Source organism: Hippopotamus amphibius, chromosome 1 (assembly GCF_030028045.1).
Source record: "Hippopotamus amphibius kiboko isolate mHipAmp2 chromosome 1, mHipAmp2.hap2, whole genome shotgun sequence".
NCBI classification, from domain to species: Eukaryota; Metazoa; Chordata; class Mammalia; order Artiodactyla; family Hippopotamidae; genus Hippopotamus; species Hippopotamus amphibius.
Genome location: NC_080186.1, coordinates 95,407,985 through 95,422,846, shown reverse-complemented (window position 1 = coordinate 95,422,846; position 14,862 = coordinate 95,407,985). Strand labels below are relative to the sequence as shown.

General features: G+C 39.4%; 1 protein-coding gene and 1 pseudogene across 3 annotated transcripts in view; both read left to right on the top strand.

Annotated features, from left to right (window-relative positions):
• Positions 1-1,315: 1,315 nt before the first annotated feature.
• The window catches only part of WDR47 (WD repeat domain 47), a 72,342-nt gene continuing 58,795 nt past the window's right edge, over positions 1,316-14,862 (top strand). Inside the window, exons 1-2 of one of the 3 annotated variants that reach the window (XM_057723764.1) lie at positions 1,721-1,925; positions 9,866-9,953. The gene's annotated coding sequence lies outside the window, so the exon portion shown is untranslated. Of the gene's footprint in view, positions 1,926-9,865; positions 9,954-14,862 lie in introns of all 3 variants that reach the window. The other 2 variants (XM_057723926.1, XM_057723678.1) reach the window with 2 other exon arrangements.
• On the top strand, positions 4,303-11,262 carry LOC130831735 (60S ribosomal protein L34-like; annotated as a pseudogene).

Below are 14,862 nucleotides of genomic sequence, written 5' to 3'. Positions count from 1 at the left end.
TAATTCTGATTACTATTTACTGAAAATTTAGATGCAAATGACACTGTGCCCTAGAGCGTGGGGGATATGAACATAAATAAGACCTCTTATTCCCACTGTCTTTTCAGAACAAAGTCCATTTTCTTCAAGCTAAAATTTCCAGTTATTACACGTGGGGTATAGTGGATAAAGAAGGTTTTGAGATTCAGAATGGTTAGAATCTTGGCTCTGCTACCTATACCTACTTGGCTTTGGGCGAGTTATTTCCCTTAATCTCTAAAACGGTAATAATTAATAGGCACTTTAAGGGAGATTGTGAGGCTTAAATGAGAACAGAGGCAAAGCATTTTGTTTTGTACTTAATGAATACCAAAACCAATCTGGTGCTAGGAGGTCAGGTTCTTCCTTTTTTATAGCATTCTGCCCCTAATAGGTGGTCAAACGTTTTTCAGATTGTTCCTGATTAGTAACTCTTTCTAGATTTAGTTGAAAATTTAAGTGTTGCAGGCTCTTGCAACTGTTATTGTTTGAGAATCAAGATTGAGAAGTGGGTTGTCAGGTAAACTATACTGGTAAAATAATCAACAGACTATTTCCAAGATACATCATATTTGCCCACTTTTTCATTTTATGAATTCTGTACGGTTTTTGTTGTTGTTCCTGTTGTTTTTAATATCAAGACCCTGGGTTACATTAGCTTGTGTTTACATTTATTTTTCTGTCATTCATCACTGAGAGGATTCTTAATGAAGACTTTCTCCCAGGAGTGAATCAGAGCTAGGCAACTGAAGTTTTGCAGTTAACCTTCTATGCTTAAATTGTTCTCCATCAATTTGTAAATATGTGTCTTAGAGCCTTTTCCGCAAGCTATCGCTTCATTTATCTTGAATTGGGTCAAATTCTTCTTTCCAGAAATGTTTTTGATGTTTATTACCAGTCCCGTTTGCCACATTTCCCTCATGTTGGGAGGCCCCGCTTACTCTTGGCTTTTAGCCTTTGTGAGAACGAAGTTCTTACAGGTTTGTGTCCTGTATTTTTTCTTTAGCTCTACATGGTTATACCCCTGAATGCTTAATCCAGCTTGGTTGAGCATCAGGTATATCTGTGGAATAACTGCTGCACCGATAGGGTGGGAAGTAGTGAGGTTTGCTGTCACGGGGCTTACGACCAAAACGGGTAATGGAAAACAACGAATGTTGTGTTAAATAACAAAAATGCTTCAAGCATTTAAGAAGGGGGCAATTAAACTGCTGGAGTCTTCAGGAAGGAAGTGGGACCTGGAAAAGCAGAGAGAGGAGAAGGCGACGAGCTTTATTTCGTTATCCTTTATTAATAGATCATCAGGGAGGAGTCTTCAGAGTCACTTCTAATGCGCAGACGACTCTCGATTTGGAGGAGACCACTCCCTCCGCCCTATTTCGGGACGCGGGGTCACCAGCCACCAAAGGGTCTGCGTCCCGGCTGGCGGTCTCTCACGCAACCGCCGCGCCGGCTCTTTCTGCGAGTCCAGCTGGTCCTTGGAGCGCCAGCGGGGAGCCGGTCCACCAGGCCAGCCCCGGGCTGGGGACCGCCCAGCCGACTCTCCCTTCGACGCAGGCACCTGCCTGGCCGCCCCGCTCGGCGGGGTCCTGAGGCGCCTCGGGGAAGCGCGGCGATTGGCTGCGGCTCGAGGCTGGGGCTCGGATCCAGCGCCGCTTGACAACCGCAGTGTGCAAGAGGCTCAGCGGAGCGGTCGCCAGCCGGGGAGGGGCAGACGGGAGGAAGGACGGACTGACGAGCTGATGGACTGACGCGCGGGCGGCAGGAGGCAGGACCGACGCCGAGCCCAGACCGCCGCCCTCGCGCTCTCTCTCCAGCCCAGAGCCCGCCGCTTCGGGGCCGCGTCCTCCGGCCTCCCCTTCTCTTTCTCCTCCGCCGTTTCTCCGGGCTCATCCCGGAGCCCTCAGGTGAGCGACTCCGGGAGGCGGAGGCGGGGTCGCGCCGCGCTGCACCCCTCGGGTTGCCATGGTCACCCGTCGCCGCCTGTCACCACCCGACAGGGCTGCGATCCTAAGGGCGGCGTCCGCTGCCCCGGAGCAGGGTCTTGGATAGACCGGGGTGCTGACTGGGTGGGGACTGGGGTCGTGGGTGAGGCCCCGGCGCCGACGGGAAGCCGCCGCTGCTGAACCGCACCTTTCCCTCGCCGCCGGCCCGGCTCTGGGGGCCGAGTGACGCCCCTCGCCCTGGCACCGCCCGCCCCGAGCAGTAAGCCAGCGCGGTGTTGGTGCCCACCTCGCTGCTGCTGCGAGGCGGGAGGGCGGCTGACTGCGCTGATTCTGCCTTCCTCGCTCCTCCGCCGAGCCCGAGCGACAGCCGAGGGGCGCGCTCGCGTCCCTTTCTGGGCACGCCTTGGCCGGGAGGATGGGAGGGCGCCGCGGGGCTGGGGCAGCCCCGCGGGGGCCGGGTTTGGCCTCTCTGACGTCAGTGGTCAGGGGCAGCAGGCCTTTGGGGGTCTGGGCGGGGTCGGGGAGAGGGGCAGCGACTAGATTTGATTTGGAACTCGGGTTGGACCGGTGCCCCGGGGGCGCCTGCGTAGGAGACACGGGGAACGGGAGCTTGTAGAACTCGTAGGGTTAAGCCGCTTTCTTATGTTGGGGAGAAAGAGATTGGGGCTCCAGCTCTGGCGCGAGGCCTTGGGCGAAAGGAACATTTGACCAGCATTTGATTTTTTTTCTTCTCTGTACCCAGACATGCAGTCGGTAGCCACGTATGGTATCTGAGCAGGGCATTTTTGGCAACTTGGTTTTCTCTGCATAATGAGAGAAGTCTTTGTTCCACCCAGATTCATAGGTTGTGATCCTAACACTTGTTTCCCTCCCTTTGTTGCGGACTTCTTGGAATGCTTCAAGAAGTTAATGGCACAGAGATTAACATGTAGGCTTTAATAACCTATAAACCTTTTTTTCACAGTAAATCTAAGTAGAATTTTTTTGTCTCCAGTGTTGGCATGTGTTGCCTTGAAATTTTACTGTGAATGGAGAAACGCCTAAGAGCCCATTTTCCTTTATATGGCATATTCTTTGGTCTCGTTTAGGGGGAAAATGTAATGAACAATTTTACCGTAGGTTTTAATGGGTAACTTGCTTCCACACAGGAAAGAAAAATTATTATAGTGACCAACCAATTAAGCCATAACAGTATATTGTTAGGGGAAACACACACACACACACTTGAATTTCATGTCATTATAAATACGTAATTTTTTTTGTGAAGGAATTTTAAACTGTTTTCCTCCCACCCTCCCACTTCCCAATTCTTGTTTTTCTTTATTTTTTTAAAGCCAGTACTAGGACTATATCATAAGAGAGCAGGGGTACTATCTTATGCCCCTAGTTACATAATTGTGTTCAGCCTCTTTTTCTGTTTGTGAAATCGAGTTTATCAGTTACTTACTAAATAGACAGTGTGTTATATGCTTGATATTTGCTGCAGTTTGAGAAACACTTCAAAATAAGTATGAAAAGATGCAGTTTCCCTTAGTAGCTCACTAAGCTGGAAATTGGATTGCTTGGATTTGTTTCCCTTTGCTACTGATTGCGATCTTGGAAGAGCTACTTACCCTACTATTGACTCTAATTTTCAGATGATAATACCTGCTGTTGTATTAGGCTGGGAATGAGCTCTGAAATTGAACAAAATAAAGCTTTTGAAAGCACTTTGGAAAAAAATTTAAGGCATCTGTTGATTACCTTTTAATAGAGAGAAGCATTGAGAGATAATTAAAAGTGTTCTGCATGATCTATTTAGCATTTCTAGGTCCAGGACCTTATTTCTTGCAATGGCCTTAAAAGGGCTCATGAAAACTATTAAGATGCGTCTTTACTCCTTGGCAGAGGTTCTTTATTACTGTGGTGACATGGAGAAAAGGGTGTTTCCTCCCTATGTATGGGTCAGGATTGCTTTCCTGCTTTCAGTAAGATGTTCTCATATTTTAGAAAATAAGGCTATGGCCAATAACTGTTACTTGAGTTTCATTTGGTATTAAATAATCCTCAGTGTGCATCATTGTTCTTGAATAATCAAGAACTAGCTTACTTTATCTCCTCTGACCTATGCTTTTCAAATAGGAGTATTAGAGATAAGCTACAGTGTGCGAAGAGAGAAATTTGTGGTCACATAACATGGCGCACACTAATGGAGTTGTCATCAGTTCCACTTGAAGACATATAAGAAATAGTGTTTTTATATTAAACAGAAGATATATGGAGAATGTAATATTCACACTAATTTCTAGGTAAAATTCAAAAACTTCAGAGAAATTTTATACTTATGGGCTGTGTGGGGATGAGTTTGGTTTCTTCTGTTCTTACGGAGAAAAGTTTAAGAAGCATTGCCTTAGACTTACTCAGGTAATGAATGACAAATCACTGTATAGGACAGGACATAAGTTGAATTCCATTTTGTAAAACTTTGACATTAGGCTCAAAATTACTTGAATCCTAATTATCCTCTCTTGTTTTCACCCCTGTATATATGCCAGAATGTTGTAGTGGAAAGGTCACAGGATTTTAGACCCGGTTGTCCCATGTTCTTGGTTCTGCACTTTTTGCAATGTGACCTTAGGCAAGTAACTAGCATCTCAGAGTATTAGTGTAATCATCTGTAAAATGAAATTGGAGAGTTGTGAGAATTATATAGATGATGTATGGGAATATTTTGCACAGGACCTGAATAGTGGATGCATAATAAATGTTAGTATCTGTCTCAGAGCATTAGTGTAATCATCTGTAAAATGAAATTAGAGAGTTGTGGGAATTATATAGATGATGTATGGAATATTTAGCACAGGACCTGACATAGTGGCTGCACAATAAACGTTAGTACCTTTTCCCTCCCCATCTCTGCTTGTTAGGATATTAACGATCCTTCAGACCCATTCTTAACAAGATACCTCATAATTCCTCTGAACTTAATGGCATTTTGTTTGTAATTTTTTTATGGTACTCTTTATATTTTATGTATATTATTTTTATACAGAAGACTTTAATCCAGGTCTTCAGGTTATAAATCCAGTACTGACCCATGTCTGAGAATACTTTTTTTTTTTGCCATTTAATTTTGAGATCATTACATTGAATAGCCAAAGCTTACATATTTCAACTGATTTTTCTTCCTTTTTATTTTAAGTGTGTTTTTGTTTGAGTAAAAAGATACCTTGCAAAACACCACACCCTCCCTTATAAGCCCTTCTTTCGTGTTTTATCTTCTCATTCACCATAGTAACTCAGTCATTGTATCTCAGGGACGCAGCGTGGTGCTAGCACATAGTAGACACAGGTATTTTTACTTTTTATTCTTTTTTTTTTAAAATTTATTTATTTATTGGCTGCATTGGGTCTTTGTTGCTGCACGTGGGCTTTCTCTAGTTGCGGTGAGCAGGGACTACTCTTCGTTGTGGAGCACCGGCTCTAGGTGCGCGGGCTTCAGTAGTTGAGGCGTGTGGACTCAATAGTTGTCGCTCTCAGGCTCAGAGCACAGGCTCAGTAGTTGTAGCACACGGACTTAGTTGCTCTGCGGCATGTGGGATCCTCCTGGACCGGGCCTCAAACCTTTGTCCTCTGCATTGGCAGGCAGATTCTTAACCACTGCACCACTGCGGAAGCCTGATGCAAGTATTTTTAAATGAATACTTACTTCAAATGTGTTACCACAAATAGGAGTCTCCCCATGTGGCATTTTTAACATAATTGATCTAATCACGATTCCCAATGTTTTAAAATTATACCTAAATTAAAAAAAAAAAATGAGGTGAACTTTTTCCAGAGTAAATTTTTATACTTTATCCACAGCACGGTAGTTCTTCCATAGCATGTAATTAGCAGCCCTAAGGACAACATCCTTTTTTAAAAAATTTAATTTAATTAATTTATTGTCTGTGTTGGGTCTTCGTTGCTGCGCACAGGCTTTCTGTAGTTGTGGCGAGCAGGGGCTACTCTTCCTTGTGGTGCTCAGGCTTCTCAGTTCAGTGGCTTCTCTTGTTGCAGAGCACAGGCTCTAGGTGTGTGAGCTTCAGTAGTTGCAGCGCATGGGCTCAGTAGTTGTGGCTTGAGGGCTCTAGAGCACAGACTCAATAGTTGCGGTGCACCAGCTTAGTAGCTCCGAGGCATGGGGGATCTTTCCGGACCAGGGATTTAACCTGTGTCCCCTGCATTGGCAGGCGGGTTCTTAACGACATTTTTCCCCACCAGGGAAGTCCCAAGGACAACGTCCTTACCTTATGAGTTCTAAAGGGAAGAAATTTATATTGCACCAGTCACATGCTTGCCATTCTACTAGGAGGTTGATCTCATTTCACAAGTCAACACTATTTTATAGAAAAAGGACATGAAAAAGGACATAAAATTTTTATACTATATACAGTTGATTCATTTGATTTATATAATGAATTCTGTGAAATGGATGAGTTCCTATGACTAAATGCCATGCTTTGTGACTTTTGTTGAATCTATTGAAAAAGAAAATGGAACTTATATAAAATCTCTCAGAAAACTTTATAGAAGTGAGCTAAAATTAGTACCTTAATGTCCATTTTGGCTTAACATTTTTTCCCATTTATTTGCTTATTTATTTTCTTCCAGTTTTATTGAGATATCATTGACATACAGCACTGGATAAGTTTAAGGTGTACAGCATAATAATTTGACTCACATTATGAAATAATTGTCACAACAAGTTTAGTAAACATTCACCATCTCATAGAGATATAAAATTTTTTTTGAGATATAAAATTTAAAAAATAGAAAAAAAAAATTTTCCCTTGTGATGAGAACTCTTAGGATTTACTCTCAACAACTTTCCTATATAGTATACAGCAGTGTTAATTAATTACTTTTATCATGTTGTACATTACATTCCTAGTACTTATTTATCTTATAACTGGGAGTTTGTACCTTTTGGTGGCCTCCATCCAATTCTTCCTTCCCTTGCTCCTTACCTCTGGTAACCACAAATCTGGTCTCTTTTTCTATGAGTTTCTTTGTGAAGTATAATTGAAGTATAATTATTGAAGACTATGTTCCTGTTATATAATAGCGTGATTTGATATTTCTATACATTTCAAAATGATCATCATAAGTCGTTACAATATGTCACCCAAAGATATTACATAGTTATTGGCTATATTCCCCACACTATACATTTCACATCCATGAGTCATTTATTTCGAAACTGGAAATGTGTACCTCTTAATTTCCCTCACCTATTTCTTTCCTCCCTGGATACCCTTCCCTTCTGGCAACCACCTGTTTGTTCTCTAACTGTTTTTGTTTGTTTGTTTTTTAGATTCCACATGTAAGTGAAATCATACAGTATTTACCTCTGTCTGTCTGACATATTTCACTTAGCATAATACCCTGTAGGTCCATTCATGGCAAGATTTCATTCTTTTTTATGGCTGAGTAATATTCCAGTGTGTGTGTGTGTGTGTGTGTGTGTGTGTGTGTGTGTGTACACACACACCAGTGTTCCTCAACCTTTTTGACACCAGGGATGGGTTTCGTGGAAGACAGTTTTTCCACAGGCCGGGGGTGGGGGTGTGGATGTGTGTGTGGATGGTTCAGGTGGTAATGCAAGCGAGCGATAGGGAGCTGCAGATGTGGCTTTGTGTGCTCGCCCACCACTCATCTCCTGCTGTGCAGCCGGGTTTTAACAGGCCACGGACTGGTACTGGTCTGTGGCCTGGGGGTTGGGGACCCCTGATACATACCACATCTTCTTTCTCAGTTCATCTACTGATGGGCACTTAGGTTGCTTCCATATCTTGGCTTTTGTAAATAATGCTGCAATGAACATAGGAGTGCCTATATCTCTTCTAATTAGTGTCTTCATTTTCTTCAGATAAATATCCAGGAATGGAATTGCTGGGTCCTTTGGTAGTTCTCTTTTTAATTTTTTGAGGAATCACTGTACTATTTTGCATAGTGGCTGCATCATTAATTCCCACCTACAGTCCACGAGGGTTCCCTGTTCTCCACATCCTCACCAACACTTGCTATTCATTGTCTTTTTCAGTAATAGCCATTCTGACGTGTGAGGTAATATCTCATTGTGGTTTTGATTTGCATTTCCCTGATGATTAGTGATATTGAGCATCTTTTCATGTGCCTGTTGGTCATCTGGAGGTCTTTGGAAAAATGTCTATTCAGATTCTGTACCCATTTTTTAATCAGCTTGTTTGTTTTGATGTTGAGTTGTATGAGTTCTTTGCATGTTTTGAATATTAACCCCTTACTGTGTATATTGTTTACAAATTTTTGTAAATTTTGCTTTTTTTTTTTTTTTTACACATTATTTTGAAAGTTTGGAAATAGAATTGGGTTGGTTTTCTTTCCAACTTTAGGAAAAGCTTTTGAAATGAAGCTCTGGGAAGTACAAAAAACAGTATCTTACAAATAATTATGTAAAGCAACTTTAGGTGTCTAGATGTGTTCATTGTATGGTACCCACATTATGGGAATTGTTAATTTCACTGTGTACAGTTGTTGACCAGACCACACCTGCAGTATTGTGTTCTATTTCAGATGCTTAAAGAAAGAGATTAACAAATGTTCAGAGGAGAATGACTAGAATTGTAGGGGATCTGGAAGGTATGTGAAGAATGGTTGAAGGAAGTAGGGGAATAGACATGATGATTGTCAGATTCAAATGTGTAAAAGTTTTTAACATAACATTTTTATTATGCTGACCCTGAAGACACACCTAGATGAAAGTAGATTTCAATTCAATATTAGAAAACAAAATACCTTTTTATACTTGTGAAAAAATTGAAGGAATTCTGTATTATCTATTGCTGTGTAACATTATTCCAGAACTAAGTGGCTTAAAACAGCAAATATTTATCTCACTGTTTCTGAGGGTCAGGAATCTGGGCCATCCCAGCTGGGAGCCTCTGATTTTAGGTCTCTCTTGAGGTTTCAATCAAGCTTCTGCAGGGGCTGTGGTCTCACCTGAAAACTCGACTCAGGGATGATCTCCTTCCAAGCTCAATGACCTGGACCTCTGTTCCTTGTTGGACTGAGGGCTTCCACTCTGCACAGGCTGTAGACTGAAGGCTTCCCTCAGTTCTTTGTTACCTGGATCTTTCCACAAAATTGCCTTATGACTTGGCAGCTGGGTTCCTCCAGAGCGAGCAGTCTGAGAGAGGGGACACACCTGCCCTCAGGATGGTTGCTACCATCTCTTTATAAATCTTGGAACTGACATCCCAACACTTCCACTCTATACTTGGGTACAAGTGAGTCACTAAATCCAGTCCACACTCAAGGGCCAGGGACTACAAAGGAGTGTAAAAACACTAGTAGTCTCATTGGTGACCGTCTTAGAGACTGTCTTCCACAGGTGTCTTGGGGGGTATAGAAGTTTTCTGTTATTGGAGGCATTTATGTAGAGGTTGGCAGACCATCTGTCAGAGATGTGTTCAGATATTCTGTACTAAATCAGAGAGTGGACAAAGGTACCTTCCAGCTCAGTTCTGTGAAAAGTTTATAAATGCTAAGGAAGTAGAAAAGCTAAGGATGGAAAACTTTAATGGGTAGTTATATAGTATATACTCTATTGTACTTCTTTCAATAGTTAATGCTTGTATAATTTGTGTTTTTTTAATATGTTTCCAAGTTTTTGTACTTAGTTCAGTACATTTTCTTACGTTTCTGAATGTACTGCTATACAATAGATATAGTCCTATACCTACTAACAGACCATTTTTTTATATAGTTCAGTTTCTGAAGCATACTCACGTATGTTAATTTCTGCTTTTCTCATTGAAGACAAAAGTGTGGGAGTACAAAAAGAACATAAAGGATGATTTTAATCTATCTTACAAAGCACTCTTTTGGTACCTTGGCTTTAGGTGTGACGGAAAACTACTAGAGATTTCATCATATAATGAAGAGCAAAATTGTGTTCTTAGATAAAGCATCCCTTTTACCATAAATAAGGTAAAAACACACAAATAAGCAAATAAATAAAGAATACTATATGAATTTATATGAATATTCACTTTGATCTTAGTTGATGTAGCATTAATTTGTGATTAGAGTTTAAAATTAATTTTTATTACAAATATTAATCTGGAAAACATTCTGCATTTCTTATTTACATGTGTTTTTATAGGTTGAAATTTTGCTTAATAAACATTTGAATTTTTACCAAAAGCTGCTGTGACAATTTAAGGGATAAACTATTTAAAGCTCCTTTAATTCTTTAAGTGATTAATACCTAAAACTTTTGGCTGGGAGTCAGGAGACCTTGAGTTCTTAGTGCTTAGCTCTGCTTCATGTCTAATAATAATTCTACAACCAAGTGGTGGCATTCTTACTCACTAGTAAGTAGGAATCACATTTTGAATTGTTTTAAAGAAACTACTTGCTTTGGTCTGTGCAAACTTAACCCTCCAGGTTTCTCTTGAGATCAGTGACACAATTTATGAGCTTTCTGACTGGAAAAGTATTTAGTCTGAGACTGGAGAACACAGCAAAGATCTGAGAGACCTTAAACAGATCCACTGAACCATGCTCTAAACAAGTGAGCTAAAAGAGTGTATTTGTTTGTTTGTTTGTTTGTTTTGGCCGCGCCATGTGGCATGCTGGATCTTAGTTCCCGGACCAGGGATCGAACCTTTGCCCCCTGCATTGGGGGCATGGAGTGTTAACCACTGGACTGCCAGGGAAGTCCCTAAAAGAGTGTATTATTTAAAAATAAAATAAATTTTTTTTACATATTTTCTTTTTAGATCTGAAATTCTTATGCCTCAAATTAACACCCTGATTTTGCTTTTGGTTGTGCTCCAAAAACGAAGTTTTGTTCAGTAGTAAAGCGTTATAGCAACACACTATTAAAATTTATCTAGTTTCTTCTTCCTCTTCCGCGGGTGGTATCTACAGGCATTCAGAATAGTCCAGCATTTGACATACCATCATAGGCTGTCCTGCAGTACGGCCCCTACCAAAACCAGGCTGTCCCGAACCCCTGGTAATAGAATTATTTACCTTTATACCAAGAAGGTTGGGAAAGCACCGAAATCCGCGTGTGGAGTGTGCCCAGGCCAACTTCGAGGAGTCTGTGCTATGCGACCTTAAGTTCTTGTGAGGTTGTCTAAAATGATAAAACATGTCAGCTGGGCATGTGGTGGTTCCATGTGTGCTAAATGTGCCCATGACAGGATCAAGTGCACTTTCATTTACTGACGAGCAGAGAATCATTGTGAAAGTATTGAAAGCACAAGCACAGAGTCAGAAAGCTAAATAAAAAATTGAAGCTTTTTTGGGGACTTCCATTGCGGTCCAGTGGCTAAGACTCAGCACTTCCACTGAAGGGGGCTTGAGTTCTGTCCCTGGGTGGGGATCTGATCCCTGAATGCTGAAGGGCGTAGCCAAAGAAGAAGAAGAAAGAAGCTTTTTTGAGTAATAAAAAAAATCAAAAAGCCTTAAAAATTTTCTTAAATAAAAAAATAAAATTTATCTAGATTTATCCAGATTTCCCCATATTCAGTATGGTTTTTCAAAGATACTTAAAAATCTGAAGTTCGTTTTAAAGTTGAGAGTTAAACAGCTAAACTCTATAGAGTTCTTAGTTCTAAATATATATTTTCTCTTATTTGAAGGTTCTCATCCCTCCTATCATTTTCAATACTGCTTGTTTTTTGATGGCAGTATTCATTTGGATAACATACTTTAAAAATTAGGTGGGGTTTATCAAGTAAGCGTTTGGAAGTATATTTTATTGGACCTGCAGGGATCATTTAAAATAAAAAGTAATCTTTTAATTTTCATTTTAGTTTCTTACACAGTTGAGCTAATAATTTTGTCTCTCTAGCTAAAAGGGTATATTTGAAAGTCTGGTTAGATGGTTATTAATGTAGACTTCTAGCTTATTTACCCACCCTATTAGCATTGTTTAATAGAAAAATAATTTGAAAAATCATAGAACTGTAGGCCTCTATTGGAATAATTTTTATGTATTATTCCAGTAAAATGGGTTTTCATTTTGGTATATTTAGATGACTCTGTATCCATTTTGTGTTCTTCCTTGTTTTTGTAAAGTATTGTTGCCCTTCCCTTTCTTGGGAATCAGTGTGATACAGTAGAAAGAACTTTAAAATCTGGTCAACTTATGGTTCCAGTCTTGTGCTAGGTTTTAAACCTTTGTCTACTGTATTTTCCTCCTTCCTTCTCTCCCTTCCTATGTCTTTCTGTCTGTCTCTCTTTGCCTCTCTGTCTCTGCATTTCTTTTTCACAGTCAGAAATTCTAATTTTCATTGTTACAAAGCTTAGGATATGAAATGGGGAGGAGGAGGCAATTTCTTGCCCGACTGTCAAGATATGGCAGCCCAGATATTAAAGGAACTAATGAAAAATTAATCTAAAAGTTAATTTAAATCAATTAAATTGCCTCCTCTTTGTCCTTTTGTTTTGTTACACAATTAAATAGGTTCCCTCAGGTACTTTTAAGAGATTTCCTGGATGATGTTGACATGGATATTGATATCAGGATTTATAGTATGACATACCTCTGAAAGAAGTATTCAGCTGCTAGTGAGATGTTCAGCCTTACTATAAATACTGGGCCAATTTATTAACCTTACAAAGCTTAGTATCATCATCTGTAAAATGGGGATGAAATTGCCAATCTCATAAGGTTGTTATAAAGATCAGTTAAATGATATAAGTAAAGATGCTAGAATAGTTTTTAAAAATAATTTTATTTATTTTTTGGCTGCATTGGGTCTTCATTGCTGCATGTGGGCTTTCTCTAGTTGTGGAGAGCAGGGGCTACTCCTACTTGTGGTGCGCAGGCTTCTCATTGTCCTGGCTTCTCTTCTCTCAGAGCACGGGCTCTAGGCGCCCAGGCTTCAGTAACTGTAGCTTGCGAGCTCTAAAGCTCAGGCTCTATAGTGGTGTTGCACGGTCTTAGTTGCTCCAAGGCATGTGGGAGTCTTCCTGGAGTAGGGCTTGAACCTGTGTCCCTTGCATTGGCAGGCAGATTCTTAACCAATGCACCACCAGGGAAGTCCCTCTAGAATGGTTTTTGTAGCCAGTAGTTTCTGCATTGTAAATGTAGCAGTTAATCCTATCTTTGGGATTCTCTACCTGGTACCTTGATATAGAAGAGAACTTTTGAAATCTAATTCTATAATGTTTTTTTCACATTCATAGTTTTTTCTCTGTAAAATTAACAATTTTATTTATATAAGAAATGTATGTATAAATGCATAAGTAATGCATAAATATATATTGGTTGTAAACCATTCAGATCATACAAACGATAAAGAGAAAAAAACTCCCTTCAACCCCTTTCCCTTCCTAGTTCCCTGCCCTCCATCCAATCTCATTTCTCTCTTCAGAGGTAACCACTTTGAACAGTTTGATATGTATCCCTCCAGACCTCTTTGTCATTTATTTAGACACAGAGATACTAGCCCTCCCTTTTAAAAAAGCTAAATAGGCCTATTTATATTCATCTATTCAGCAAATACTTATTGATAGCTGTATTGTTCTGGGATGTGCCTTTTTATGCTTAAGGTACGATAGATCTATATCACTGCATTAGTATTCTATAGTATGAATTTATCATAATTTAACAATGCTATTGATAAGAGCTCAGTTTATTTCTAGTTTTTCTCTACTATGAGCAAATCTTAAGGAATATCTTTGTATATGTATCTTTGTATATATTTGCAAGTATTTTTGCAGAATAGTTTCCTAGAAATAGTGTTGGAATCGGTGAGTCAAAGAGTATATGCATTTAAAATTTCGATAGATGAAAATTTCATGCTGTCAAATTCTCTCTCAAAAAGTCTGTCCCGATTTATATTCTTAACACAGCGTATGAAGGGGCATTTACTCATACTCTTGCCAACGCTGTGTATTATCAGGTCTTTTTCATTTTTCCATAAATGGTATCTTATTTTAATGTTACTAGTGAAGTTGAACATCTTTTCATAAATCTTTTGGTTACTTGTAGTTCTGTGAATTGTTTGTATTTTTTGCTTATTGTTCAACTGGAATTTTGGGGGAGATACCGATTTGAAGGTGTTATTTTTGTGTTCGATGGTAATCATTTAACTGTTTAAGTGTATTGTATTTGGTCCTTGTTTGTCCCTTGTCTTTTAACTTTGTTTATGGCAACTTCTGTTCAATGGAAGATTTACATTTTACACTTTTAGTGCCAAATTTGGCAATTTTTGAATTTACCTTTTCTGTTTTTTGTGTGACTTAATTACACAGCCTGTGTCTGCTTATCTTGTACATTTTTAGTACTTTAGTAATTAAATATGTTTTTAACATATTTGTGGGTTTGGATATAAAAATAATACAAACACTTTAATCTCATAAAGAAAGATTGAAATAATATTTGAATTGGATCTGGAAGAGGTCTCAGGTGATAAAAAAATACAATTACTCTGAAATGTTAATTGCTTCATTATATACATAATGAATACATTATATTCATTATGTTTCTAATTCTTTTCAGTTATTTGCAATTGGAAATTCATTACTTATGTTTCATATATAATATTTAAATTTTTTGGAATAGATAGTAATTGTACATGGTACAAAATTGAAAAGGTACGAAAAAGTATATAGTGAAAAGTCTTTTTTCATTTCTTTTCTTTATTCTCTAGTTTTCCCTCTTGGAGACAACCATTTTTATCAATTTCTTGTGTCTTTTTCCAGAGATATTTTATGCATATACACAACATATTATTTATGTTAATTGATTCTTTTCTTTTTGTAGCTCTGTAAAGCTGCACCTGCTTTAAACGTAATTTGTTCTTCAGGCCAAAAATCACTCACAGTTCCAGAAGATAAATTAAAATAATTGATGAATAGAGAACAGCTGTCAACA